At 35.0% G+C, this 25,767-nt stretch overlaps 1 protein-coding gene across 5 annotated transcripts in view; it reads right to left on the reverse strand.

Annotated features, from left to right (window-relative positions):
• LOC138709345 (uncharacterized) overlaps nt 1-15,230 on the reverse strand; it is a 37,396-nt gene extending 22,166 nt beyond the window's left edge. For 2 of the 5 annotated variants that reach the window (XM_069840050.1, XM_069840046.1), the window contains exon 1: nt 3,290-4,117. The gene's annotated coding sequence lies outside the window, so the exon portion shown is untranslated. Of the gene's footprint in view, nt 1-3,289; nt 4,118-11,121; nt 11,195-15,069 lie in introns of those variants that run through there. The other 3 variants (XM_069840048.1, XM_069840049.1, XM_069840047.1) reach the window with 3 other exon arrangements.
• Nucleotides 15,231-25,767: the final 10,537 nt, after the last annotated feature.

Here is a 25,767-nt window from a genome sequence, read left to right on the forward strand (position 1 = left end):
CAAGAGTGGTGTTACCTGTTGCCTGAATGTAGGATTGGCATTACTCCATATTCCTGCCAGGGCTGATCTCATGAGATTCCCACAGTACTTACTACATAATTACCGGCACCCTAATTGTTATTCCATTTGTTTTGTACTTCTAGTCCAATGGAAATACTTTTCTTGTATTCACAGAGTTAATGTACCAGTACCGGTACCATTTTGACGAAGGACTATGTCTATGAACTCGGGCCAATAGAGGGGTTACACTTTGGGCTGTGCGATAAATGAGAGGCCTATAGTGAAAACCGCTATAATTTTTAAATTGACTTACAACGATGATACTACTGTATACTATTATAGGACAAGGAATCCCATAGCGGTAATGTGTAACGAAGTCGTGCGCACCTCCCTCCTTCTTCCAGTGACGCCCGAAAATGATGCCATTTTTAGGACGAGTGGCAGGCCACTCAATTTATTTCGGCATCTGGTTGATGTAAACTTTATTTTTTGTTATTTTAAGATAATGTTTTCTTTGTTGGTTCTGTATTTATGGATTATAATGGGTATTCTATTAAATGTTGGTAATTCGATTTTTTTAATCATAAATGAACTAAAAATATCCTAGGTATCTTAACCAAAAATGCTATAATTATACATAAATAAAATAACATATGGATGTTTGGAGTCCTAGTAAAGCGCTCGAAGAGATCTACCTAATAAAACGTGGATTTACTTTATTAAACACGAAATTAATTTTATATATTTTTTTAGAAATAAATATACATTTTGAAAATGCCACGCATTACTGCTTATGAACGTAATAAGAAATTACCAAAATGTCAACAGGAGACAAGAATAGGTCAAAACGAATCGTAATATTCTCTGCAGCAAACCTCCTGCATATGACCTTCAGCAGCTTCACAGCTTCCTCAAATCACAGGAGTGCAGTGTTGCTAATAAAGGAATATCGCAGGGGATGTTGGTGGTTGTGTATATATTTAATTCTAAAATTCAGTAGCTTGCCAGATATAAAAAGAATGCATTTATGTCAGTTCGAAAAAAAAAAAAACGCAATTTTAGGTCAAACTATTATCTTTGTACAATTATTACAAGGATATGGGTTATAGCACAGTGTTCGATCTTAACACATTCCGAAAGAACAGCGCTATTGTTTAAAACGTCTGCATCGCTCAAGATACAGCTCATGCAGTTTGTCAAGACACTCGCAATGTGCAGTACGAGAACAACGTTTCTGTGAAGGGGGTAGGAATAGAAGGAAAGGTCGGGCATGTGTCTACTGAGTTCAAGGCAAAGGCTAACCCATTCCCTTATAATTCGTAAGTAGACTCATCTGATCTCGTGCGCAGCTCTGTAGGAAGAGTGGGGGAGTGTCTGGACATAATGCATGCGCTGTATGTAGATACAAGAAAAGAGAAAACAAACACACATGGTCAAACTGACAGACTCTTATCATTCTTTCTCTGTATTTATATTTGCATGAAAATCAGGTATTTTCTCGTTCATGTGAAAGAATATTTCTGTTACACCTTGTCGTTCAGTAAAGCAAGTGGTGATAAAAGAGAGATAAAAGGTTGTGTTTCACGCAGACCACGCACAAATGATATTTCGAGTTTACGAGTTTTTTTTTTTTTTTTTTTTTTTTTTTAATATTCCAGCGTTCTTTCTCTTTTAACAGACAAAAGGCAGAGTCTTGAGTCCTTCCACGAAGTGAAAACGGTCGTTTAACTCGGCGTAACTCGGAAACCAGTAAAGATTTCGAGTAGTAATAACTTTTAAAAGTAATTTTCATTCTTTTTCCAATATTTCTCTCACTTTGACCCCCATCTAACAAAAAAGTTTGCCACTTGCCAACTTTTAAAGGTGTAAATGTCTATTTTTAACAGATCACTTCGAAGTTACTACCTATTTTTTCTCAGTTTCCAAAAAAGATTTTTTTCGAATTTTTTCTATCCTTTCCTCATTCACCTATCAATAAAAAAAAATTACAGCGCGATTGATTGACTATCTTAAGAGCTACAACGTGATAAATATTTAACGCAGTGGGGGAAACTGATTTTTCCCTCCCTCTGGCTCCGTATCACCGTCTCTCACACGAGGCGTCATTGTCTCGCACAATCCATCTATCTATATTACAACGCCGCAGCGATCTCGATGGTTCTTCTCGTATGCAGATCACCAGCACCAAGCAGTTAAACAATTTCAACAGCACAAGAAAGAAGCCGCGATGTGTGCCTGGGCCATATGGAATCGCAAATTCACCTTTCTTCAAAGCAACATTTCTTATTTATCATCCAACGCAATATCCTGCAGCTCAATCACACTTGAGCATATATAAATATATATTTTTTTTGGTACAGAAAAAAAATATCTTTAATGCAAAAACGACTTAAGGATAACTTCGGATAAACAACACTTCAACCTACACGTTGAATGGTTATTACAGGAGAAAAATTCGTTCCGGCGCCGGGGTTCGAACACGATTCCTTTGTTCTACGTACCAAGTGCTCTAACCACTGAGTACGCCGAAGTTCAAACCACAGCACCAGATCGAATCCCTCTCCTCTAGTGTTTTTTTCCCTTTGTGGCCTGACTCCAAGTTCGACATAACAGTATTAATTCAACTGCCATTATACAAGGAGCGCACTCAATTGAGTGACTTGGTGGCTGGGATTCCACAGTATTATGCACTGTTGGGCAAAGAATCTGCGTAAAGATTAATTTTTGGTCCTACAGAATATATCTGTTATGGTTAAATGTTATGTTTTATTTAACGACGCTCGAAACTGCCGTGGTTATAACAGCGTCGCCGGTGTGCCGGAATTTTGTCCCGCAGGAGTTCTTTTACATGCCAGTAAGTCTACTGACATAAATCTGTCGCATTTAAGCACCTTGCCCGGGATCGAACCCGCAACCTCGGGCACAGAAGGCCAGCGTTATACCAATTACGCCAACCAGGCCGACTCTGTTACGGTAACAATGGTTATTAGAGGAGAAAAATTCGTTTCGACGCCGGGGATCGAACCCGGGTCCTTGGTTCTACGTACCAAGTGACTGAGCTCCGGCGTAGCTCAGTGGTTAGAATCAAGGACCCGGGTTCGACCCCGACGCCGGAACGAATTTTTCTCCGCTAATAACCATTTTACGAATATTTCGCTTTGTAATGTCCTACTATGGATTTAGTCATACCAAAATTTGTTGACATTTTATTACATTTAACATACGTAATCGCCAAGCTATGCCTAGTAATGACTATCACTATTTGTCAGTTCGATGCATGCGTACTTACGAAAACAACGGTATTTACATTTCTGAACGTAGAAACACTTTCAACGAATCTCAGAACACTGATGTGTCAAACTTCCAACAAGAGATTTTGAAGTTATACAATGTACTGTCACACTACGACCGTATTCACATGTGCTGTGCAGTAGTGAGGTCTAGCTATGTACCCTCCCATCAACGTTTTAAGTCCGCATTCTCTTAATTGTCTTAATAGGAAGCAAGCAAGTAGGTTGTGTGGCCAATAAGGACCAGCATTCAACACTTATTATACATGGCTAGAGATGGCCGATATTTCACAAACCGATATTTTGTCACAGGTATTTTTTTGTCACAGATGAACCTGTGACTGATGACGCGAAATATATGTGACAAAATATCGCTATCGAAATCTGCTCCGTATTCGGTACTTTATGACCGTTGCAACGTCTGTGACTGATATTTTCTCCTCTACGTCGTGAGTTTGCGCATGCGCATGATACAATAACAGCAATTAGGTGGTGGTATTTGATTATTTTTTCGTGACATTTTGTTCAATATTATTTTTTTCAAAGTGACGATGTGTTGCAAAGTAATTAGCGGCATTATAGTAATATAATCATGAATCTAACATTTTGTTTTCATAATTAGTCTGTATATATGCTTTATAAATATTTTATGTATTCCCTGAGATCTTCACATTTTCATATTACTGTGAATTTATATTAATGTGTAAGTATTTTCCACCCAATTTTTACGCAGTAACAATATTTTTTTTTAGTTATACTATTAATTACAAACAGAATAGGCTAGTCACAGGAGCCTACATTATTTTAATAACTTTACCGTCCTGTACTTCTCTCAGTTATGTATGATCCAGTTTTAATGTATAGCTCCAACACGAACCGTGCAGGGTAGTATTAATTAAAATAATTAAACTTAAAATAAAATTATTTTTGTAATAATTTCTTTACCGGTATGTTGTTTATGGTTATTAACTCTTATGAAATCGCACAGTGCTTCCTAACATTGGTACTTGTGTGGGGTGTTATTTCACCCCAATTAATAGGCCTAATCAATGCTCTAAACTTGATATTTAGTGATTTTTATCTTGATATTGTTAAAATAATCAACTTGCAAGTAATTTTCAACTTTTAAATATAATACTATGGGGTAGTTAGCAAAAATTGTCAATTTTATAAATTCCAAAAAGATTGACATCTAGCAGACACTGCGCCATCAAATCGTTCTCATTGCCCTTGCACACTTTTAAAACAGGCCTACACTTACACATAAATGGGATAATTAATTACCGGTACATTTGAAAATAAGGGGCATCAAACGTAAATCATGTTAATTCACTCCGTGTCACTGAACGTTATGTTCTTCCGAACTTTCGAAGCATTTCTCACAAGCAGACAACAATGATGGGCAACTTATTTGGCTAAACTAATTTTGAAATAGTTTCCTTCGTATTCCCCTTATACACCTTGCATATACGAATCTGTGACAGGTCAGGTTTGGTTGGTTTAAGCTTTTATTATGCCTAGACATATACGATCAACGACTAAACTAGCGTTGAGGTAGTTCCCTTCGTACTACGCATATACACCTTGCATATACGAATCTGTGACAGGTTAGCTTTGGTTAGTTTAGTATTTGTTATGCCTTGGATATACGATAAACTGCATCTCCTCAAAAAATCAAAGTCGACGACTTTCACTTCCGAAATCACCGAAACTATCTCAGCGCTAGTTTAACCCAAGCAACTGTCTCTCCAAAAAAAAATAAAATAAAATAAAATAAAACTTACAAATGCAACAATTTTCACATCTGAAATCGCCGAAACTACTTCAACGCTAGTTTCACCATCTTATTATGAATGATATAGTGATTACACGATTAAATAATAATACCATTGGTCACCAATACTTTATCTTGTGTAAAATTCTGTCTGAACAACCGTTTTGTTTTGTAATTATTTTCCATTGTTTTTCCGAATACTTATGTTTCGTTAATTTTTATTATGACTCAGTATTATGATGTTAATGCACGACTTAGAATAATTTATCCATTATATTATATATAATAAAAAGGATCAATTTTTAAAACGATTAGGATAATCACATAACCTCAATTTCTCCATACCCACCTACATTAAAAAATTATCAATTGATTCTATATCTACAATCAATTACGATATAACGTCTTGGTATATGAGGTTAACTTTTTACATGTTACTGTTCAGTTAGATTAGTATTTATTTGTTAATAGTACATGTACATAAGTTATTTGTTGGATTTTCCCATATAAACCACTTATGTGTGGCGCGTATAGAGAAATCGTATTCACATTGCACTGCTCTTCAATATTTCCTGTTAACTTTTATCGGTGTGACAGAATATCGGTGTAATTCATGCATATTGTGCTTACTTATCGATATAAAATATCGGTGTGACAAAATCACAGGTAAAAGTCACAGATATTTAATTGTCACAGTCACAGTTGTCACAGATACTTGAAAATATCGTTTAAGCTCAACTCTATACATGGCCGATAAAAACAAAGATGTCATCGACAAAACTGAATTCGATTAATTTCCAAGAATCACCACTGCGCACCACTGCGACCGCATTTACGTAATAATTGAGATGTTCCTCAATAGATGTCGCTTGCTACATGCGACCCTTTTTGTGCTTCTTGTAAGCGGCAAATTCAATTTATTGATTTTGAAATACCTGGTTTCAACCACAACACGTAATTTGCCCGTAGCCAGGGTAAGAATTAACGGAGGGGATTCCCCCCCTGTTGGAAAGTTATCCCCCTCTCATAAATTCATATTAACATCCCTGCCAGAGATAACCTCTATCCCTTCCCTCACAAAATATAATTGTTTTAATACGAGTATATGTACTTTATAAAGAATAAAGTAAGCAAAGAAACCAATAATATTGATGTATTATCATTACCGGCAAGCTGACAACAATCAATAACTTAGGAATTACACATCTTATCTTAAGCCTGCTCATGGATATAATTATTATGATCAAGATGCAAGACAAGCAACTCAGTGTGACCTAGCGTTGAGCCGTATCAAATTAGGGTAATAATGAATTTAAATACTATTATAGTCACAATCATGCCATGGTATGAAAGAAAAATTTCACAACCACATCAACGGACGTGTATACGTCACCAAACATCGTAGGATAATAATTATTTTATGTATGGCATTCTCTATCTAGAATTCTATACCCCTCTCATCAGAAATCTTAATTCGCACCCTGCCCATAGCAATACTACAGCATTAATGCCACGCATGAAAGTGTAGATGAAATCTCTGAATATATAAAAAATGAATGATCCCTTTTCACGTCAAAATCTAAAATACCCTTCCTTGGTTCATTCTTCAAATTTCTGTTCTATACATAGACAGTCCTAGCTGATACAATTCAGAAGAGAGCTGAAAAACTGTCTAACTAATAAATCGCTTTATACCCTCGAATAGTTGATTAATAGCTTATTTAATTGCATCTCTTACATCCTTAATTTCATCTCAATTCTTTCGTATAATTTCAGTCTGCTAATTTGTAATTTTAAAATTTTGAAAATGTCAGAACTTGTATATATGTACTGACAGCATAGGCGGAGTTATGGTGGGGCATAGGGGGGGCACTGCCCCCTCCAAACTTGACCGAACGCTTTTTTTTTCTATTAACATTAGAAAATATTGAATTAAAAAATGTTTCTTGTTTTTATGATTAAGTTTCTGTACTTAAATTGACGAATTATTGTCTTCAGACCATGAGTCTGGACTGTAATATTTAGTTTGAATTTCTGAATGTATAAGAATTTCTATATCTCATCTGAGGAATGGAAGCACTATAATGTTTTTTTTTTGTAACAGTCTGTACTGATGTGTTAGAACTCTGCAGGTGTTCAAGCAGCCACTTGGAGAAATATGAATAACATACTGCACAACAATGCAGAAAAAAGAAAAGTGATTCCAGTTAAACTTAAAGACGAGATTAAATAAAATAATTAGAATTCACATCTCATAATATGATATCTTGCTCTTTTAAATAAACAGATAAAGTAAATGTAAAATTGATCAACAGCTGTGGAGTAATGGTTAGCACATCTGGCCATAAAATGAGAGATTTGCACAAGTTACTTTCAACCAATTGAAGCAGAATTGCTGGGTAATTTTCGATGTTGGACCTCGGACTCATTTCGCCATCAATAATTCACATATCATTATCATCCATACAATAGCCAGGGTTAAGTTCATGGTGTGCTGTGCTATACAAGAGAGAGGCCGTTCGGCTACCCAAACATTCACAGAATAGGAGTGGTAAGCACAATAAGCCTCAGGCTGAAGTGCAAGCCTTCGAGTCCTTCTTCCTTACAAGATGAAAAAAAAGTAAAATTGTCAGTATATTTTGTTACAATTTTACTTTATTTTATAATACCTTTACTAAATGATCATATTCTGATATACTGTACCTTGGTCAAGCTTTAGAGGGGGAGAGATGTCCCCCATAATCTTGTTATATCTGGATTCTGTGGTTTTGCTTTACCCCCCCCCCCTCCCCCAAGGAAACGGTTCTCTCTCCACCTATGGCTGACAGTTAGTTATCCTTGCAACTGTCGCCACCACTACTACATTTCCATCACATTCTCTACTGCTATTGCACTTAAATCCATATTTGCACATGTATAATACGAGTAACTTGAATATTAACACAAATTACAAAATATACATGATATAGGGTACATCTGCATTTCAATTTACAATTTGGATACATTCATGCATTTCTCTAGGAACATGCCTGATTAGCATCCCTCATTAATGACATGTATGCAGGCTACATTCATAGGCTACATTCATGAAGGTTTAGAGAATACTTACTTACTTACTGGCTTTTAAGGAACCCGGAGGTTCATTGCTGCCCTCACATAAGCCCGCCATTGGTCCCTATTCTGAACAAAATTAATCCAGTCTCTATCATCATATCCCACCTCCCTCAAATCCATTTTAATATTATCTTCCCATCTACGTCTCGGCCTGCCCAAAGGTCTTTTTCCCTCTGGCCTCCCAACGAACACTCTATATACATTTCTGGATTCACCCATACGTGCTACATGCCCTGCCCATCTCAAACATCTGGAGTTAATGTTCCTAATTATGTCAGGTGAAGAATACAATGCGTGCAGTTCTGCGTTGTGTAACTTTCTCCATTCTCTTGTAACTTCATCCCTCTTAGCCCCAAATATTTTCCTAAGCACCTTATTCTCAAACACCCTTAACCTATGTTCCTCTCTCAAAGTGAGAGTCCAAGTTTCACAACCATAAAGAACACTCGGTAATATAACTTTTTATAAATACTAGAATAATCAAATTAATAAAGGAAAATTACCACATAAAAATATAAAAAGTATGCATATTCACGAGTCCTTGGCAATGACTTCTGGTGGTATTTAGAGATGTTTCTCTTTCTGTATGCCCTTCAGCTTAAAAGCTTAGTCTGTTTATACTAATTATTGAATCAAAGCCATATCCGTTCCAAAATCCCTATATTTTACACAAGATTGTACAGGTTCTAAGCTGTTTTGATTGCAGGTGTGTTTCAAAATGTACTGTAACTAAAGTAACAGAAAAAATTGTATTTTTCATTATTTAAGTCTCCTCTATCACAATTTTTGTTTTCCATTATATTAACTTTTCAAACATACATATATATATATATATGTTATTAATGATGTAAAGATTTCAGCTTGGTTATGGTTTAAGGGTTGCCATAATGAAGAAACACAATACCAGGACATGATCAACACGTCAATTCAACTGACAACAGAAAACATATGAATTTCTAAGAAACTTATACTGTATTTAATATGGACATTAAATATAATTTATGTACTATGAAAACTATTGTACAATACATCTGTATCACTTATTTACTTAATATGGACAGAATTTGACACTTCAGTAATACACTTTATCTGCTAAACTGGAGAATTTGCTATGGTAGCTCTGAACAATGGCCAAATAGAACTAAATACACAATGTTGCCAACATAAGGATGTGATGTTGGTCTGTGGCGTCATTAGAAGCAGAAATTTGTTTTTTTCTCTCTCTACCTACTTCGTTCTGAACATTACTGAGCGATAGCACCACTGTTAGTGACAAGATGTATTTGCGTAAATTTTGCGAGTAGATTATGTGTCTTAGATGAGGGGCTCGTAACGGGAACAGTTTTGCTGTGGCACATGTGCAGACCTCTCATGCAGTGGCAGCGTGTTCCTTACTTGAATTTATTTTCATGTGTACATTTCAGATCAAATCAAGAAGATCCCTTCTTGCTCTGGTTATATATTGTGCATATACGAAGGTTAGGTTTGGTTACTTTAGGTTCTTATTAACCAAGTTCGCGCATACGCAGACAGCCAAGGTGATCCTGTTGGTCATGGTCCTTATGATAGTTTTTGTTTCGTAATATTGATGAACAATAATATGATGAAAGAGGTGAATAATTTCATGGTCACTAAAAGTTTTGATCTTAAAAGAAGACGTATTTTCTCTAGACCACGAATAAAACTGGAACATGCTTTGGCGAACATTAATCGGAAATTTACTTTCCTTCATTTGAATGATATTCCCTGAAACACACCTTTTTTTCTCCCTTTATTTCATTGTGATAGCCTACTTTAAGATCTTACTACATCTGCATTTTCTTATGATGCATTCAGAACACCGCCGTTGTACTGCATGAAGCTCGCACTTGACTAATGGAGTGAATTATTTAAGAATAGCCTATAGTCACGAATTTTACTACCACCATTTTGATTGTCTTTTGTTTGACACGGCTTGGTACGGCCCGATGACTAAGTGGCCAGTAAGCAACGTCGACTAGGGATGTTGATGTACAGTGCGTATTACCACAGTCTACTATATACAGTCCACTGCCATCGTGATCTAGACCAGGCCGTAATGCAGGTTGTGTGACGTCACTCGATGAGTCTGGCTTTTCTATTTGAGTATACGGAGCTGAGTGAAATATATTACTTTATAGCGTGTCGGCGCTCAATTTTATTTAGTGTAATGTGTGTATAACCTGGTTGCATCAACATTTTAAGTTTGGAATGGAAGCTATTTTGAGATTTAATGAAGAAGAATTATTTATATTGTGATTTTAATTTAGCACATCTACCTTCCTTACTTGTAGGTACAACATTTACCACAGTCCCTCCTATGAAATTAGTGTATGTACAGTTGTGTGTTAATCTGGTAGATTAGATAAATACAATTCATTACAACCCAGTATAGTAGGGAACAAATAAATACTACAATTAAATTTTTATTCAATGTAATATGTGCATAAGTTCCATTTATGTGTTGCATAATGTCGCAGGAATAATAAATAAAACTGTGTTATTTTTATGTGAAGAGAATTTACCACGTTAACATAACCTATCTGCGTCAACATTTTAGGCTAAAGTTGAGAACGAAAACTGTTTTGAGATTTAATAAAGAATAATATATTTTTAGGATAAACTTCAGAACACGGTTACCGTCCTTACTTATAGGTAGAAAATTCACCACAGTCCCTCCTATGAAATGTACATACGTTATATTACTTAGTAGCGCTGAGGTATAGTTCCGGTAATTTCTGAACTGAAAACAGTTGAATTTATTTTTTGTGGAGATGCATTTGATCCTATAAGCAAGGCATATTAAAATCCTGAAAGAACCGAACTAATTTGTATATGCACGATGTATGAATACGAAGGGAACTACCTCAGCGCTAGTTTAGCCCTAGTAACTACCTTATGAATTACAGGAACGCCACTTTTTACCTTTTTCAAAATCGCTGAAATAAACTGTAAAATGAAAGTATTCATTTGTACAAATAGATGTAATCACTTGGAGAGCTGTGGGCCCACCCAACCCGCCCTAAATAGGTACTTTACTTATATACGAAAATCGTCGTCTGTGAATGAAGAATGGGTTGAACGAGGATTGAGCGTATTCTCTTCCTGCACTTCCAGCCATCTTACATGTCATACCAACATAACTTACGAGGCATTACGAACGTTCCGCGCTAGTTTGCAATATTGCAGCGGGATGGTTACGCGGGTATTTAAAATGTATAAATTCATAGCTATCGATATAACATAACGAATGTTTCGCGCTAGTTTGTAATGTTCGAGCGGGAATTCGTAGTTGTGGAAATGGCTGCAGTAGGTGATCGTATTAATATTAGAAAGCTGAGCATTATTAATAGTGAAAATGAAGCGCAACAGTGGTGCCGGGAGAAAGGTCTGCTTCCCGCAAATATGGAGTGTCCACTTTGTGGGGAGTTTTCGTACTCCCAAACAATAAGGGAGTGCGATGAGACGAATGTACCAGATGTAGCGGAGTCAACGATCACGGATTGGTTTTCATACTTGAGGGAAGTGTGTAGAGGTAAGAAAATGAACTGTTATGGCAGATTGGGTTAATTTAGGATTTTACTGACAGGTTAGGTTAGTTTAGGATTTTACTGACAGGTTAGCTTAGGATAGATAACGATGAAAGAGTAATGGAACGTATCGTATGATGACGCAGAATATCTGCATGGAAATATCATATGTACTTCGGTACATTGAAATAATATTAGGATAGATAAGGTTAGTGTAGGATTTTATTGACAGGTTAGGTTAGCTTAGGTTTTTATGGTGCGTTACGTAATTATTTGTGACAGGTTAGGTTAGTTTAGGATTTTAGTGATAGGTTAGGTTAGTTTAGGATTTTAGTGACAGGTTAGGTTAGTTTAGGATTTTAGTGATAGGTTAGGTTAGTTTAGGATTTTAGTGACAGGTTAGGTTAGTTTAGGATTTAAGTGACATATTAGGTTAGTTTAGACTTTTATAATGCATTGCATAATTATCTGTGACAGGTTAGGTTAGTTTAGGGTTTTGGTTAGGTTAGGTTAGTTTAGGGTTTTGGTTAGGTTAGGTTAGGTTAGATAAGGTTAGTGTAGGATTTTAGTGACAGGTTACGTTATCTTAGGTTTTTATGATGCGTTACGTATTAGGTTAGTTTAGGATTTAGTGACAGGTAGGTTAGTTTAGGATTTTAGTGACAGGTTAGGTTAGTTTAGGATTTTAGTGACAGGTTAGGTTAGTTTAGACTTTTATGATACGAAGCATAATTATCTGTGACAGGTTAGGTTAGTTTAGGGTTTAGGTTAGGTTAGGTTAGTTTTGGATTTTGGTTAGGTTAGGTTAGGTTGGGTTAGAATTTTGGTTAGGTTAGGTTAGGTTAGTTTAGGGCTTTGGTTAGGTTAGGTTAGGTTAGTTTAGGGTTTTAGGTTAGGTTAGGTTAGTTTAGGGTTTTGATTAGGTTAGGTTAGGTTAGTTTAGGATTTTGGTTAGGTTAGGTTAGTTTAGGGTTTTGGTTAGGATAGGTTAGGTGAGGTTATGTTAGGGTTTTCTTTAGGTTAGGTTAGTTTAGATTAGGTTACGATTTTGGTTAGGTTAGGTTAGTTTAGGGTTTTGGTTAGGTTAGGTTAGTTTAGGATTTTGGTTAGGTTAGTTTAGGGTTTTAGTTAGGTTTATGTTAGGTTAGGTTAGAAATTTGGTTAGGTTAGGTTAGTTTAGGATTTTGGTTGGGTTAGGTTAGTTTAGGGTTTAGGATAGGTTAGGTGAGGTTGGTTAGGGTTTTCTTTAGATTAGGTTAGGTTGCGATTTTGGTTAGGTTAGGTTAGTTTAGGGTTTTGGTTAGGTTAGGTTAGTTTAGGGTTTTGGTTAGGTTAGTTTAGGGTTTTAGTTAGGTTTGTTTATGTTAGGTTAGGTTAGAAATTTGGTTAGGTTAAGTTAGTTTAGGGTTTTGGTTAGGTTAGGTTTGTTTAGGATTTAGATTAAGTTAGGTTATTTTAGGTTTTTGTTATGTGTTAGATAGTTTTAGCTTTTTTATGCTTTGTGTAGGCAAATCTGTGGCAGGTTAGGTTGGGTTTGTTTAGGATTTTGTTAAGAAGTTGGGTTAGGTTAGTTTAGGCTTTTGTTATGCTTTGCATATACGAAACTGTGCAATGTTGGGTTAGGATAGTTTAGGTTTTATTGACAGGTTAGGTTAGTTTTGGAGTTTAGTGAAATAGGTTAGGTTAGTTTAGACTTTTATGATGCGTTAGGTTAGGTTAGTTTAGGTTTTTGTAGGCTTTTATTTGCTATAAGTGTTATTTTCTTTCAGACAATGTGGATCGCCGTTAGAAGAACGAACCTAGAATTGGAGGGCCGAATCATATAGTAGAAATTGATGAATGCAAGATTGGACGTAGGAAATTTTAGGCTGGTGGTCGTATTGTGGAGGGTTCTCGGGTTTTGGGCATGATAGATCGTGAGACGAAGGAAGTGCGATTGGAGATTTGTCCGAATAATAAGAGGGACAAAGATACTTTTCTTGGTGTTATTCGGAAACATGTCGCCGCTCAAACCACAATAATGACGGACTGCTGGAAGGGATATGAAGGCCTGGATGTTAACAATTTCCGTCATTTGACTGTGAATCAGAGCCTCAACTTTATTGATCCGGAAAGCGGTGCATGCACGAATTTGATCGAAAACGCAAGCGATTGAGTGTGGCTGTCGTGAAGTAGTGATTTTTTGTTTTTTACGTTGGCAGTTGAAGGACGTCATTGTGTATCATAATGGCGGGCTTCGAAAGAAAGTTCAGTTGTGAAATTTATGTGTTTATTGTAGTAATATATGCTCCAGCGGAGTGTTTTTCAGTGCGTATTGAATTAATAACAGTTCAGCGTTCTTCACATTACATCGTATCGTGTGTTTCATGTGACTAAAATCGTTTCACTGACTAGAAAACAGAACGTTTGCACTCACATTACGTTGGACGTTTCATTTCACAGGTAATTTGCCACATATCTCTACAGTTATTTTACTTGTAACAATTACCAATAGAATGCTTAAGTTTTAAAATGCATCTCCACAAAAAATTCCATCAAATTCGCTTTATAATTCGAACATTTTGTATTGCAAAATCGTCGGAATCCGCTCAATCCTCGTTTCACCGAAGAATGCAGCCATATTTCGTTAATTTCATAGTGGGTTTCAGTGTCGCCAACATAGTAATAATAATACTACACACCTAATAAAACCTAACCTAACCTTCCACCTGTAGCAACATTCTTCACGTTTGGTATCATTTCGTTTGCATGAATTGGCAACCCAGCTACTCGTGTCGGGGAGCCATCTAGTGGAAGTAGATCGTACTGCCAGGAAGAAGAACAGTCTGCAATATTCGTTCAGTGGCCAGTAATATACTCCATCTTGGCGTGCCCAAGCTTCACAATTAATATTTCAACTAATTACAATTCTAGATACTGTAACAGTAATGAAAACTATAGGGTATAATTTTTCGTAATATACTATATGTATCTCGTTTTTAGTTCAAATTGTGTATATTATCAAACGTCGTATTATTTACTCGTATAATGTAGGTTATTCACAAATAAAAAGGGCGCAATAATTTAAATTTAATAAGACAAATACGATAAACTAGCAATAATGGATTAGACAAGAGTAACATCGGTAACGCTGCACTTAGGCCTAATCACAACTTACTTCACATGCCAGTCAATGTTTCACTTTCACGTATATATTATTACACATATTTAGCCTACTGTTTGTAAGACCAAAATTTCACTTAACCACATAAGGGCTCAATATTTAATCGAAATAAAGGCAGGTATTACACATACGAACTTTGCCTGCAACAACGTAATTTTCACACCAAAAATAATATTATACCTTAAATTGCAAGTAAATTGTGTCTCAAGTGTCTCACAATCACTGTTTAAAATTTTACTGGCGCAATTACACTGCATTTCAGAGAAATATATGTTATTCTTCATGCACTGAAACTAATTCATATGGTTGAAAGACCGCTCTTCGCGATCAGCTGTTAAGCGAGTCACGTGCTCTGCCTTACGGCCTGTATTAGATCACGATGGCAGTGATACAGTCGCGAAGCTTGAGGTGATTTTTTGCAAATCTCGTGATAAAGCGCTCCAAGCGGTTAGCAACTAGAAACAATAGACTGTCCACGGTCGACTTTGGACCGGGTCTTATTTCCATCGAGTGATAGCTCGTTGCGTATTTCACATTGATGCTTGTGAAATGTTCGTTATTGCTTGTAATGAAAATGTTAATAGCTAAAATACAATAATTGGAATAATCATATTTTACTAGAGACGTAGAAAAATTAAGTTTTTTTTAAAATGAAATTTATTGATCACGTTTTATTTTCAATTCTGGTGGGATTATTATTGCTTAGGCCTACTTTTTTTTTTTTTTTCAAAGGATATGTTTTTAATTATAGCTGTTAATTTTGTTGTTATTTTTATTTGTTACTTTACTAGAGACGTAGAAAAAGTCTGTTACAAAAAAAATTTATTGATCACGTTTTATTTCCAATTCTGGTGTGATTATTATTGCTTAACCTCAACCCACTTTGTTAACTACGTAAGCCTACACTACAAGTACCGGTACACGTAAGTTAATCCATTAATTTATATTTCCATTATTATTGTTGTAAAGGGAAATGAAAATTAATATTTATTGGTTTCATAGTTAATTATCGCTATAATCTTGAATGAGTGAAGCGATTATAGTAAATTTCAGTTCGTTTTGCACAAACAAAGATAATATTAACCTATTTCTTGCAGGTATCTTCGAGTTTATGGTGGAATTTAATATACTTCATTAAAATAATAAATTAACTTTATGCATTTATAATAATAAGAGAGAAATGCGCACGAGTGTGCATTGTTAGAGATACTAGTAAATATCAATTTTTCCTATCTCAGTTATTGATTTGTCTGCCCTCTTAACTTTATGCATTTAATATTTCAATAATGGAAGGAAGGTGTTAATTTTTCCAAAAGAACACAACGAAAGTGTAATATATTTTGTCGTCTACTAGGAGAGAGATTTGCGATGATGAGGCGATAGTAGCGATCCTAGTGGTGGGCAACTACCCATGTTTGCATTTTTACTACATATTGAGCTTCGCGACTGTATATATAGACTGTGGTATTACCCAGTTGTTCCACTTTATCTTACCTCTCATCTTCATACTTGGCGTGGGCATTACATTATTACCAATTTATTTTAGGGACAGACCATTCAAGTCTGTATATCACCACCACAGTAACATCATGAAATCTCAGAACTGTGATCAGAAGAAAGAAACTTTGTTAATTTCTCAATGACTTTTTGAAATTCATTACAATTTACATTTATCATATTATACTTGTACTTTATCTGCAGAATTGCATTTACTAACTTAAGGGGAGAGGATGGTAATTTTTAAAACTTTTTTCCTATTTGGTGTAAAATATTAATTTTTTGTATGTAGAGAGCTCACGGCTATAGCAACTCAACAAAATATAAATATTTTGAATAAATTATTTGGGAGCCAGATTTGAAAAAAAAAATGTACCCAATGCAGGATTTTACTAAACTCGATATATCTAAGCCATTTTTAAAGATAAATTCAAACACAATGTTACAATTTATTTGTAAAAGCACGCTCTACAAACTGTCTATAACAGAATTTTGATATTAGTTCCTACATTTGTAAAATAAACAATTAAAATTTAATAACATGTTTTTTATTTTCTTTCTTGCAACAGAGAGACTTATTTTTAAAATGAAATCAATTAGGGAAATTCCGACACAGAGAAAAGTTTCCTAGTAGTCTAGAGAATGTGTATTCTAAATTTCATTCATATATCTTTAATAGTTCAAAAATTATATCGATTTTTGTCTGGCTATGTAGCAAAAAAAATAAAGCTCCAGAAACAGCAATCAATGGGGGTGTGATTTAATAATCCAGAGCGCAGGAACTTTAAAAATGGCGTCTCAACATCCAATAAGGGCACAGATACCCACACAATGTTATACAATGTATTCCACACACATCACAGAGTATTTTAAAGAAAAATTTGGTTTTGAAAAAAAAAATGAAGTTCCGGAAACAACAAACAAAGTGCGGTGTAATTTAAAAATCCAGAGCGCAGGAAGTTTAAAAATGGCGTCTCAACAACCGATCAGGGCACAAATACCCACAAAATATTATACAATGTATTCTACACATATCACAGAGTATTTTAAGGAAAAAAAATTGTTTTTTGAAAATTTACTCATTTTTCACCAATAAATACCATCCTCTTCCCTTAAGTGATAATCTGTTCCTTTCTTCTGTCCATGGAGCATTTATCAACAGTAATCTCACTAGACGTTTTGATTTATCTAGAGAAAATCAAAACTCGAGTGGGATTTAATTGACTATTACACGATTAGAAGAAAGTATATAAAGATTAGAAGTAACGAAGTACTCCAATACAATAAAATATTAATTGACTTACGAAAATACAACTGTCTTCAAATGTATTATTGTACCATCTCAACATTACAAATATTACGCTAGATGCATGCTAGATGGCAGTAGTGTCTTTATACAGACACTGTAATGATTACTATTCAATAAATCTTAATATTAAACAATCTCTGATACGTGACTATCTATAATATCATATAGCAGAAGTTCTTTTTGTCCTCTCAAAGCAGAAGCTATAACATAACCTAACTAATATACACAAATGTTAGAAAAGTTTTAATTAACGACGATGACATAAAAAATAAACATGGATAATTTTAAAAGGAATGATTATTGAATGTACAATTTTCAAATTTGAATGTGGTTGGTGGTTCAATTGATGTTATATTGGACGTGTGCATAATAGAAGTGGAACTCGTTGATTTAGGCCTACATGGTGTATTCAACTTATTCAAGATTTCCGAATGGTGCTCTTCATTTATTTGTAAATCGGATTTCTGAAGATGCATAGGTATGATCAGTGATTTTTATTAATTCTTGTTCTTGAATGCCAATGGGAGTCATATTTGAAACTGCTGTGCATCGACTGAAGTGATTTGTAATTTTATATTTATTTTTTTTGACGTCCAGACCAGCGCAGTTTCAAATGTTGGCAAACAAAGAAACAAATGCTAGGGACGCGATAAAATTAAACAAATGCTAGGGACGCGATAAAATTGTGCGATAAGCAGCCATGATTGGTTGAAATACGTCCTTTCGTACCGTTTTATTGGTCAAAAGTAGTATGACGTAGTAAGAGTGTAATAGTCAGGCAAAATTCCGTTTTCTCGCACAAAATGAATCCCGGGAAGGATCCGCAATATTTACATGGCACATTTGTATAGTCAAACGTAAATATTCGAATAACAAGCTTCCGTTTAATTGTCTTTAGAGGTAGGTACGCAATATTTACGTTGCACATTTGTATATTCACATGTAAATATTCGAATAACAAGCTTCCATTTACTCGCATAAAGTAAATACCGGTAAGGATTCATATTTCGCTACACGACTGCGAAAGGCAAGGGTCCATAAGAGACCTGGAACTTATTGAAACAGGCATATAAAGTGCCACCAATTAAAAAAAAAAAAAAGAAAAAAAAATACCGGTAAGGATATCACTGGCAGTGCATGAGATGGCCGTGCATGCGCAGGATGCGCAGTTTACAATCTCATAACCTGCTCTTGGTAATCTCAGAGTACTTGATGATCCTGACGCGAGCATCTCGTATCTCCAGTCTTTAATTATTTTATAGACTCAGTGCAAAGTTCAGTACTGTTAGAGGAGTGTAAAAATGTAACTACAAAGTTCCTGAAATATCAGTGAAGTTGTTTGGCATTTAAATCAGATTTCAGACCATTGAATGAGGATGAACAGTCATATTACGAAAGCATTGAATTTGATGTCATGACGTGTGTAATATTTGTGTGTATAATGTCTCTATAAATTACGTATTTTAATGTGATTTAATTCTAAAAGTAGTCTTAACTTCCTGAATAATGGATGACTGCAAATTCTCTAAACCACAACACATAATGAACAATATAATTAACATACTACCTCTGATTGAGGTTCTGGCTGATATGTACATCCTGTTATCAGGCTGTACATCTCACTTGACGATATGACGTGTCAGAGGAAGAACAAATATGTGTCAGAGGAAGAACAATATTGTTTGTATGCATATGAAGTCTGACTAGTGTAATTTGTAGCTAGTCGGCGATATATGCAATGGAAGGGAAAAGGAACTGGCCACTCTACCCCATGATATTCTGGCCTAGTTGCCTCATAAGTGGTGCCTTGTTGATATCACTTGTGAGGTTCAGACTTCTCTTCGGACAGTTGAATAAACAACAAGATCAACATGCGGAAGCAGTTCAATTGATAGTTTGTGTAAAATGTTATACTGTATATTTTAATTCGCTGAATGCACCTTTCAACATGAATTCGAAAACTGGCAACGCTGTAAGTAGTTTCGACTTCTTCAGCTGTTAATTTACCATCATGCAGATACGGTGGAGTAACAACAATGGTCCCTTTATCGGAGAGGTTTGTTATTATTCTGGGAAAACCTGACTTCATCACCACCTTCTAATAAAGTCAATAATAATCCGCAGTCAGTTGTTATGAATGTGTCACTCGATCTGCCTCGGTAGCATTTAGATTTGAAGGCCACCATCTGATCCATATTGGGTGGCTGTTCCACTTCTTAACAATTAATTGCCACTCTACATTTTTCATTATTGTAGGCATTGTTTCCTGAATACTTTCTCTGCTAGGCCAAAACCCAAAATTACATTAACCATTGTGAATGTCAACAATATTAAAGAGGCGGTAAAAATACTTATAATTATAATTGTACGATTAACTCCGAATATCACCTTCATAGCAGAATACGACAATCCAGTTTTCATTTTAATTGGAAAATATGAGTAGACGATTTTCTTTACTAATCTTACTCTTGGACAGAATTTTTCGAAAGCTTTCGAAGTGAAATTCACTAATAAAATGGCAAAAATAATATGTATGGTCTACATCTTGAGGCGTTTCGACTATCTATGGTAGCTATTTTTGGGTTAAATGATAGAATTGGAAATATTTCTTATTATGATTCTACGGGTATGATTGTTTCAATTGGCAGCAATTTTAACAATATATTCGAAACCACAAATGTCACTCTCATTAAGTCTGGTAGTTCTGTCTCATATTTTATTGTAGAATAATTTCGGAAACCTCGAATTTCATTAAACATATCATCTGTTCCTGAACGCTTGTCATAACATTTCTTATGTGACTTCAGTTCGGCATGTAATGGAATAGACACTTGCGCAGACAATTCACACAATTCAATTGTGAAAGAAAAAAACAAAATCACTAAGAATGGTTTCATTTACTTCTGCTTGTATGGCTAATTCATTTTTCGAAATAACACTTGTTGAGCATTCGCCTTCCATAAAACTTCCTCTTTATGCGTCTCTTTCGTACCTTTCCGGAGCTAGTTGAGATGAGGCAGTCTTTTTCTTGTAAACTTTTATAAAAAAAATACTGGGAACGGTATGCTAGTTTTGGGGGTGTTCTGATCTCGTTCCCAATAAAATGAATACCGCAAATTCTTGCTGCGAGTGTTGGTTTCCAAGGTGAACCATCAGCACTTGAAATCAAGAATTAAATATCGATATGAATACATTTAAAAATAAGTACAATATAATTTATTGTTGCTAATATTATACATAATATATATGTAAAGAACTCAGTAATTATGTACTTTTTGAAATGTAAATGATAAATTCCTGTCGTTGTTAACTTAATGGTTATTTATAAACATAATACTATATACATTCTATTTTTATATCAGGCCTAGTATATAATAATACTATGATTACAAGCAGTGTAGCCTTATTTACTTTCGTCTGCGTACTGCATGGATCCACAATTAGCGTCGTTGCGCTTCAGTTTTCTGTTTTGGGAATGAATAAAAACAATATCGGTTGGTGTGTTCCTATAAGCATTACTACACTCTAGAACACAGCAATTTGCATTACCTTTCCGCTTTTTAGGATCATCCATATTTCTAATCATTTAACCTGAGATGTTAAGTATATTCATACACTTCAAGCACAACTCTATCGCTGCTGTCCCGCAGTTAGTAACAACAGTCGCCACCAGAGGAGCTTGCACGGTGCCTATACCTATATACATGTCGTTGCTTACGAGATTAATCTCGTAAGCAACGATACATATCTCTATTTATTTGTCTATGATACATATACAAGACAGTGTCGCCAGCGAATATGGATTATAATTTATAAAGAATGGACACTTCGGTCGGGGTTAAACTATAAAACGTCTTTGCGCGTCGATACCTTTGATGTAGCCGAACTGATTTCATTTACCTTCAAGCCAGCGAATAGGGATTATAAAGAATGGACACTTCGCGTCGGTACACAGTATAAGAAGAATCAGTAGGGACAATTCTTGTCGGCACCTTTGATGTTGCTCAAGTCCCCACACTGCCGGCTGCGCAGAAGATAGGACTGGACCAACGAGTTAGATACTATAGAGAGGACAAAGACCTCAGAAAGTTTAAGACAATTGAACATTGGTCCGCCATGTTTCGGTTAGTCAAAACAAAGGGGCGTGGCTCGGATGTTGTAGGAAATGACTGTGATGAAGTTAGTATTACTGTGAAATGTGAATTGAGTTACATATTAAGACTATGTTAATAAGTAAAAAGTAAAATGCACACAAAACTTTACGTTTTATAACAGCTGTAGGCCCATGTTTTATTAGTTTCACTAAATATATCCCAGATATTAAATGACAAGCTATACTCGATGCAACCAAAGCAAAGCACCTAAAGACGGATGAATTTAATCGGCAGAAGAAAAATAAATAATTTTTTGACTTCGTCACAAATTTAATTATCTTACAGCTAATCTAACCTAATATGAAATTATGTATTTCAGTGCTCACCAGGTGATATCAAGAGAGACGACGTATGTAACTAATAGGAGTAAAATATAGGAAAGGTAGTGGCGAAAAAAAAAAAATCCAGTAATTAAGACATTGAGAAAAATTCATTTGAAATTGGAATTAACACAGATAACTTTCGGAAATTGAAATTATTAAAACTACAAATAATCTCTTAGCATGCAACATAATAATTAAAGAATGACACTAATAGAAAGTTACTCATGATCATAACTCACCACATTTATTGAAACGATAAGATACTTACGATTAACATTGTTATCAGAAACAACAGGAGCCACAGCTAGGTACACTTCTTTTCGCGTGATGGAGACATCATGTAGTCTAATAGGCTATAGTTTCAAACAAATATTGTCGCGTGATGGAGACATCGTGTAGTCTAATATAATTTGAAACAAGCATTGATCTCATACGTGTCTCGCAACTAAGCAGAGGCTTTTGCAGAATAAAATTGTTCTTACATTATTTTGAACAATAATGACAAATTGTGTGTGATGCAAGTGTTAACTTTCCTCTTTGGTAACAAAAAGAGCCCTAAGCATTAATAAAAAGAAAATTGGAGTAGGCCCTATAAACACAATAAATATTAAACTCTTGATGATACAAACTTATTAATACAGATACTTCGCTTATGCTCAGTCCGTCTTATCTTATAATTCTCTGCGGCAATGGTACCTGTATTGAGAGGGTTTAATTATCCAGCAACGAATATTATGATTTGCGGTAAATTTCATTTAAATCCGAGGGAATGAGACATTTTTGGAAATTTTAAAGTCTTAATTATTACTTTTTCATTTATAAATCAGCTTTTTACTAAACCTATAGCGAAATGTTTAAATTAAATATTGATGTATCTGAAAAATATAATACATGTACCAACTCGTTACAGTGTACCTTTGACAAGCACTCCTTGCGGAGGCTGGCGGTAGTATAGACCGCTATGTTTTTAGGGAACGATCCATAGTACTGTTGGCCTCCGCAGGGAGCGCTTATCAGAGGTCTTTAGCCCCTCTATAGTATCTAACTCGTTGGACTGGACCCAAATTGAAGCGATCGCTCGCCGCCATCTTGGGGCCGTGACGATAGCGGACGGAAAGCAATGCTAATAGAACGCAATCGTAAAACAAACTAAGATTTATTACTATACAACATAAAAACAACCAAACATGAGCCTAAGAGTAACAAGGATAAAGACAAATATAAATAATAAAAAGTAATTACATGCATTCTTGTGGTATATCATCAAATAATCAAAGATAGGCCTATTAATCCTGCAACTGTCAGTCAATAATCTTCGTCGTCTTTATGACTTGGGCGTATTTCCATTTACATAATTCATCATATCCGTAGGATGGGCTTCTTGAAATATATTTCAATAACCGAGTGAGAATATTAACTTAATATTGCACATTGTGTGCATCTTGCGGTCGTGAAAATAGCGGACGAAAAGTAATGCTGATAGAACGCAACAGCAAAAGACACTAAGATTTATTACTACACTATAAAAACAACCAAATATAAGCTAAAAGAGTAACAAGGATAAAAACAAATATAAACAGTGAAACGTAATCACCAGCATTCCTGTAGTAGTCTACAACAGCAAATAATTGGAGAAACTGGAACTGTCAGTCAGTAATCGTCATCTTTGTGAACAACAAATATTAAGCTGTTATGCTAAAGCTGTCAATTAAAAATTATTGTCTTCGTGATTAGGCCTATTCATATTTACACAATTCATCAAATCTGTACCGATGGAGTTCCTGAAATATTTAATTAATCGAGTTAGGACATTAACTTAATCTTGCACACTGTGTGCATTTTGCTTAGGCCTAATGATAAATATTTCAATAAACAAGGAAATGCATCAACTGTTATTATTAAATCGAATATGTGCAAGAATGCCAAAATATTGTAACTAGGCCATATCTAGATAGTATGAAAATACTTAACCGGATTTATTTTGCACTCACCTATTGATTCATAAATAAAATTGATTTAGAGAGATGCTGCCTAACATCTTCTTGTGCAAAGCAATACTGTATGATTTTGCAGTGTAATGACATCTTATTTTCACATACAGATTTATTGTCAGATGCATTATTCTTAAAATGTGGTTTTCGGGATAAATTTTATAAGTGGTAAGAATTCTGAATGTGGACATAAGGATTCCAACACATAAAAACATTAACTTATGAGCATTTTAATTATGATTTGCAAAATATAGGCATGGATCTATGTTATAAGTAACTTTCAGTACCTCACTTCAATATAAGTTAGAAATAAATTAACATAAAAAAACATTATTTTAAAGGTCAAAAATCTAACTAGGCTATGGCCTTTTAAACTTATTTTGTGATTACCTTTGTGAGATGGGCTGGAAAATTAAAAACTGATGGAACTGCGTCAGGTTTCAGTAACTTATTACCATTACGCTTCCAGAATCAAGATTCTATGAAATGAACTGAACAAAGCGTGTGGTGAATTGATGGTATAAATTTATCGCGTTTAACAGCAGATAATCATTTACTGAGAAGCTCAGGCTTTTGCAATGGAAACCTAAAAAGAAAGTTTGCGCTTACTCCTATAAAACATTCTCTTCTATTAACACAATAAATATGTACTAATGTTCTCAGTCATTTTACAATATCCTAATACAATATATGTAACTAACTTACTTGTGAAAAGAAATTTCCGAATCCTTCTTACGTTGATTCGTACAGTTGTATGCAGCACAACTATACACCATGATTCCACTTGCGGAATTTATATAGGAGTAGGATGAAAATAAATGATAAAAGAACACTATTTGTACAGTTGTATGCAGCACAAAAGCACACGATGGTTTCACTTATAACATGATTAAAATACTATATAATCACTATATGTATAGGCCTCATATGTAGCACAATAGTAGGCTTACACTGTGATTTCACGTATATCACAGGGGAACGATTCATTTAAACTATATAAACATTATATGCGCACACACTATTGATTTAATTAATACGCACTTACTCCTAACACATTCAATAATACTGAATAACCTTCTATGTTATTTCAAATTAAGCGGAATTGTGATGTAAACATATTGTAATCACATGACTCTCTGCCCTAAGATGGAGATGCGCGGAAGTGTTCAATTTTTGGTCGAGGAACAGCGCTCGTAGTGAGTCTAGGTTAAACAATAAAACGTCTTTGATGTTGTTGGTACTAAACACAGTCTAATACTTACAGTCACGCAACTCATACGTATAAAATATGCCAACATTTGACAGCTGGCGCGACAGTAGCCCTCTAGCGGCAGGCAAGTTAACAGTGTGCACACGACATATGATAACACATCAGAAAACGGGGTTTGCGTAATTTATTTTATATTTTTATGCTATACAGTAAGTGTATATGTTCTTCTTAATTTTACTTTAGAATCCTAGAAGAATTTCACACGCAGTTAATCTACAAGTTTCAGAAGCTGGGAATAAACGTAATTCTTTCTGCTCCTTACAACTGAATCGTGGCCCTGATCACGTATCATGCTTTGAAATAATATAATTGTTCGTACGTGGACGGTTAATTC

This window comes from Periplaneta americana, chromosome 11, assembly GCF_040183065.1.
Source record: "Periplaneta americana isolate PAMFEO1 chromosome 11, P.americana_PAMFEO1_priV1, whole genome shotgun sequence".
Lineage (NCBI taxonomy): Eukaryota > Metazoa > Arthropoda > Insecta > Blattodea > Blattidae > Periplaneta > Periplaneta americana.